Raw genomic sequence first — 5849 nt, forward strand, 5'->3', positions numbered from 1 at the left:
CACCCCCGCTTATTTGTTTGTTTTGAGATAGTATTTAGATGTGTATGTGCTACAGACTGGCCTTCCAAGTGCCATGATTCACACTGGTGTGACTTTGGATGTGCATCTCCTGAATCAGCTTACCCTCCATCTGTTGTCCGCGTCCCCCAAAAGCTACTAATGTGTTGTCGCTGTGCTGGAGAAATCAGCCTTCAGGCTTCCAGACACCACCGTTCTGTTTTGCCCAGTGGCCACGCCTTCAGAGGGCTGCTCAGATGTAAGCGAGTGTGACTCCTTCTGATGCCAAACTTCCCCAGCTTCCCAGCGTCTTAGTTAAAGTTTTATTGCTGTAAAGAGACAACATGACCATAGCAACTTTTACGAAGGAAACTATTTAATTGGGGCTGGCTTACAGTTTTAGAGGTTTACTCTACGATCATCATGGTGGGAAGCATGGCAGTTTGCAGGCAGACATGGTGCTGGAGGAGTTGAAAGTTCTACACCTTGATCTGAAGCCAGCAAAAGGAGATTGTGTACCATACTGGGTGTAGCTTGAGCATAGGAGACCAAAAAGCCTGCCCTTACAGTGACACACTTCTTCCAACAAGGCCACACCTCCTAATGGTGCCACTCCATATGGCCAAGCATTCAAACACATAAGTCGATGGGGGTCAAACATATTCAAATCCCAGATCCAGTTCTGTCTACATTATGTGGACTTGTTTGTGAAGTATTTAAAAGTGGTCTAAAATATTTAGAGAAATTTGGTTGTGGCCAATGACTAAATACTGCTTCCTTGCTTTTTTGATTGCTTCCTTTCATCCTTCCTTCCATCCTCCCTCTCTCCCTGTGTCCCTCTCTCCTTCCATCCTTCCTTACTCCCAAGCTCCTCAATTCTTTTTTAGCATGTCTTTTTTGAATAACAGAAGGGGTTAATAAGCTGGTGAAGCCTAGACACTGCTGGGAGAGACAGTGTTGGTGTCTGGCAAGTCCAGATGTGGAGTGGAGGGTCTGGGACCAGATTGTCAAAAGTCTCTTCTTTTCTCGAATCTCAGTACTTTCCTTCTAGAGACTGAAAAGTTTGCCTATTGGTAAGTCACTGCAGGAGACAAAGGGTGGGCAGGGGTGGGGTGGGAAATCGGTGTAACCACAGCAGACACCCCTGAGTGCCTCTCAGAGGCAACCTCTTCAGTGAGCCTGATGTGGTTCGGAGATGGGCGCCTGGGAAGACTTGAGCACTGGAGGACTTGGGGCTGAGAACAAGGGACTCCTGGAACCCTCACTGACACTGATTGGGGGCAGATTGAACTTGGAACAGGAAGGTTTTTGAGATGTGTCTCTGTTCTTGGTCTTAATGATGCATTCCAATGAGCTGTCTCTCCAAGAATGCCAGAGGGAAGTGGCAGTGTTTCAATGTCGTGATTAGAGTTTTACTTTTATTTTTATTAAAAATAGTGTGTGTTGCTATGTCGTGTAACGTTTTGCTGGTCTTTGCCGGACTCACTTCTTCTCTAGTCTTCGTTGGTTTTCACTTCATTGAGAGAAATGCTCCAAAGAACTTATGGCGCTCCAACGGATCCTGGCCACTTCTGCAAATTCATGCTGATTCAGTGGAACCTTGCTGTCGCTGTTGGGTGGAGCCATTACTACTGATTCATGTTTGGTGTTTGCTACTGAGCTGGACTGCTGGTATCCTGACAATGAAGAGTGGGATCGCCCTAAGGAACTACTTCTAAACAATTCTGATCCCCCTTTTCCTATTAAATCTTCTTTCTCTCCTACCTCTGGTGGGTGGAGCAAAAAGGAGGTGGAAGTGTTAAAGAACCCTAAATAAAGTAGGTTAAAAAAATTCTAAGTCTACAGTTGTCCATCTCTCCAGCCACCAAAGTCCTGATTCTTTGTGGCATTTTCCATCCACTGAAATGGTCTCTGTGTGTGTGTGTGTGTGTGTGTGTGCGCGCGCGCGTGCGCACGCACATGTGTCCCATCAGGAGCCCGAGGGATACATTTTTTGCACGTGCTTCCTTATGCCTGTTTCAGATCTCTCCTTCAGATATGCTCCCAGATTCCCAATACTAATCCCATCTATGCCTGCCTAGTACTTTTCCCCAACATATCTAGGCCTAGACTCTTGCCGTGAGCTCCACCCATGTGTGTGCATGTGAGTGCATGTGTGTGGAAGACAGAGGTCAGTGTTGGGTGTTTTTTCCTCAATTATTTTCCATCTTATTTTTTTATTAGATATTTTCTTTATATACATTTCAAATGCTATCCCGAAAGTTCCCTATACCCCCCCTCTGCCCTGCTCCCCTACCCACCCACTCCCGTCTATCTCATTTTTTAAATATTATTTATTTGTGTGTGTACCTTGTGTACACAAGAGCCTGTGAAGTCAGAAGAGGTGTAGGATCCCCTGGAACTGGAGTTATGGGTGATCTTGAACCACCTATAACTGGTGAGTGCTGGGGACAGAACCAGATTCTCTGCAAGACCAACAAGTGTTTCTAACCATCTGTCTAGCCCCACAATCTTATGTTTTGAGTTAGGGTCTCTCGCTGAATGTGGAGCTCAATGGTTTGGCCATCCTCTGTGGCCAGGGAGCTTCAGGGATCCAGTTACAGTTATGCACTACTGCACCCAACTTCTTATGTGGGCTCAGGGATCTGAAATCTGTGTACTTTTGTAGCAAGCACTTCAGTTACTGAACTGTCTCCCCAGCTCCTTCGGTGTGGTCTAATTCTCTCTCGTATTTACTGTCCAAGGATAGGTGCCCAGCTTGTCCTACCTTGATGAGCTCAGTACCTGGTACAAACGGCAGAACTCAAGAAGCTGGTGGGGTTCTTCCCCACGGTATTTATGCACAGACCAATCCAAATGTTTCAAGGTATCAGTGTACAGACCAATCCGAGGGTCCCACTTGGTATTTCAGGGGCAGTGACAGTGGCTGTGTTAAACCTGAGAATCTCGGGGAGAAAATACCAACTCCGTGATTGCTCAATTAAAGCAAGTTATATTTTGAGGTACGTCAGGACTGGGCATCGAGCTATCTTACCGTAAGACTGGCATGTGAGAGAGCAGCTCCTGCTGGCTTCTTGAGGTAACTTTTTAAAGGGGAGAAAAACTGTCTACAAGCACAAGAGTGTTGGTTCTTATACATTGTTAGAAAGATAAAATGAGCTGGCTGTGGTGGCACACACCTTTAATCCCAGGAAAAGTAGGTGGATCATTGTGAGTTCACAGGAGCCTGGTCTACAGAATAAGTTCCAGGACAATCAGAGCTACACAGTGAGACCCTGTCTTGAAGAAACGAAACAAACAAATGACAGATTCAATGAAAGAGAATAAACAGAGTAAGGATAGACATCATGTGACTGGTCACGTGATAGGGCACAAATTTAGTGTAGGTTGAAAAACATGACTCCTAGTTTACATCAGATCTAAGAAACAGGAACTTAAATACAGACAGAAACCTTAACCTGCACTGACTTAACACAGGACCAACAGGAACTTATTCTTAACCAACTTAACTGCAAACAGAACCCTTAACCTATATATATATATATATATATATATATATATATATATATATATATTGTTGTTTTGGTCTCTGTCTTAGTCAGGGTTTTACTGCTGTGAACAGACACCATGACCAAGGCAACTCTTATAAGGACAACTTTGTAATTGGGGCTGGCGTACAGGTTCATTATCATCAAGATAGGAACATGGCAGCATCCAGGCAGGCATAGTGCAGGAGGAGCTAAATGCTTCTAGGAGAAGACTGGCTCCCATGTGTGGTAAGGAGGAGGGTCTCATCGCCCACCCCCACAGTGACACACTTCCTTCAACAAGGGCCATACCCACTCCAACAAGGCCATGCCTCCTAACAGTGTCACTCCCTGGGCCAAGTGTATTCAAACCATCACAGTCTCCCATTAACTTGCAAGGTATACTGTTCCTGTCTTGGTCTCACAGCAGCCTTGTTGCAGTCTCCCAAGGAGAGGTCAGTATTGAAGATTCTCCCACACTGTCAGCAGCAAGTGCCCTGTTGAGGGAACTGAGTGGGGAGAGCATGGGGGTGGGAGCAGGAGGGATCAAGCTGGGGGGAGGATGGAGGGAGAGAGCCGTGGGAGAGACAGTTGGAATGGGGAATATTTCTTAGACGAACTAGTAACCTAGGACAATGAAAACTCCCAGGAATCTAGGAGGGTGACCCTAGCTAAGACTCATAGCAATGAGGGATATGGGGCTTGAACCGGTATCCTCTGTAATCAGCAAAGACTTTCAATGGAGGGATGGGGACACCAACCCACTCATGAAACCTTCAACCCACAATGTGTCCTGCCTACAAGATGTGCAGGGATAAAAATGGAGCAGAAATTGAGGGGATGGCCAACCAACAACTGGCCCATGTGAGATGTACACTACGAGAGAGAGCCGGCTCCTGACACTGTTAACGATGCTCCGCTTTACTTGCAGACAGGATCCTAGGAGAGATGTCGTCGGAAGGCTTCACCCAGCAACGGATGGAAACAGATGCAGAGATACAGCCAAACATTGGGCAGAGCTTGGGGAATCCTCCGGAAAAGGGGAGGGATTGAAAGAGCCAGAGAGTCAAGGACACCACAAGAAAACCTACAGAACCAACTAACCTGGATCCATAGGACTCACAGAGACTGAACAGCCAGAGAACCTTAATGGGGACTGACAGTAGGCTCTTGGCACATATGTTACATTCTCAAGTTTAGTCTTCATGTGGGACTCCTACCAGCAGGAGCAGGGGCTGTCTCTGGCTCTGTTGCCTGCCTTTGGATCCCCTTCCCCTAACTGGGCTGCTTTGTCTCGCCTCAATAAGAGAGGAGGTGCCTATAGTCTTACTGCAACTTGATGTTCTAGGGCTGGTTGATATCCATGGGAGGCCTCCCCTTTCTGAGGATAAAGGGAGGAAGGGTGTATGAGGGTGGTAAGAGGTCTGGGAGGAGAGGAGGGAGGGGACTCTGTGATCCAGATGTTAGATAAACAAACAAACAAACAAACAAACAAACAAATATGGTAATAGCTCAGGCAAAGAAAGAACAGAGATACTTTGTTGCCAAGGAGCTCAGAGGCAGGAGATAGGAGAACTGTCCAGAGGGATAAACCATCTAAAAGACCTCTGTTCCTTTCTCATGCAAGCCTTCCCAAAGAGCCAGGTTCAAAGCCCAGAGGAAGATCTGTCAGACTTCCAGGGTAGAGATGGGCCAGTCAGGGAGGAGAGAAGAGGGAAGCAAGCAGGCAGTTACTATGTCTGCTCTGACTGCAGTTGGGAATCCCTGAAGGACTTGATTCTTACTGCAAAGTCCCCGCAGAAGTTTGAGAAGCCCCTGAAAAAGCTTTGGTTTAAAAAATAATGATATTTATCTGTTTTTATAAATGTGGTGGTGCATAGCTCTGTTTTCAAATGTACATGAGAATTTTCAAAAAGAAATAAAAAAAGACAGGAAGGAGGGAGGGAGGAGTTGCTGCAGGTGAAACCTTGGGTTTAGGGGACTAGGGGCCCCTCAGATATCCTTTGCTACTCAAAGGACACAGCTTCTCACGGCCAGGGTGGCAGCCAGAACCTCCGAGCTGTTCCAGAGCTGGCGTATTAAAGTCAAGCCCAAGGCAAACCTAAAGGCTGCTTTGTTTCTTTTTGAGTTGCACATTTATCCAGTGCCTAGGCCAAGAGGGAGGGTGTGGCTTTCCTTGATGCCTGGGTTGCTGTTGAAGGTCTGTGCCACAGTTCACAGGCTAGGGTCCACTGTGATGCAGTGGGGTAGCGAGGACCACATGCACAGCGTGGTTGCAAAGCAGAATCAGGAGTGTTTGCAGTTCACTCCCACATCCCGGAGCCG

The sequence above is a fragment of the Mus caroli genome, unplaced genomic scaffold (genome assembly GCF_978045245.1).
Source record: "Mus caroli unplaced genomic scaffold, Mus_caroli_1 scaffold_2, whole genome shotgun sequence".
NCBI lineage: Eukaryota > Metazoa > Chordata > Mammalia > Rodentia > Muridae > Mus > Mus caroli.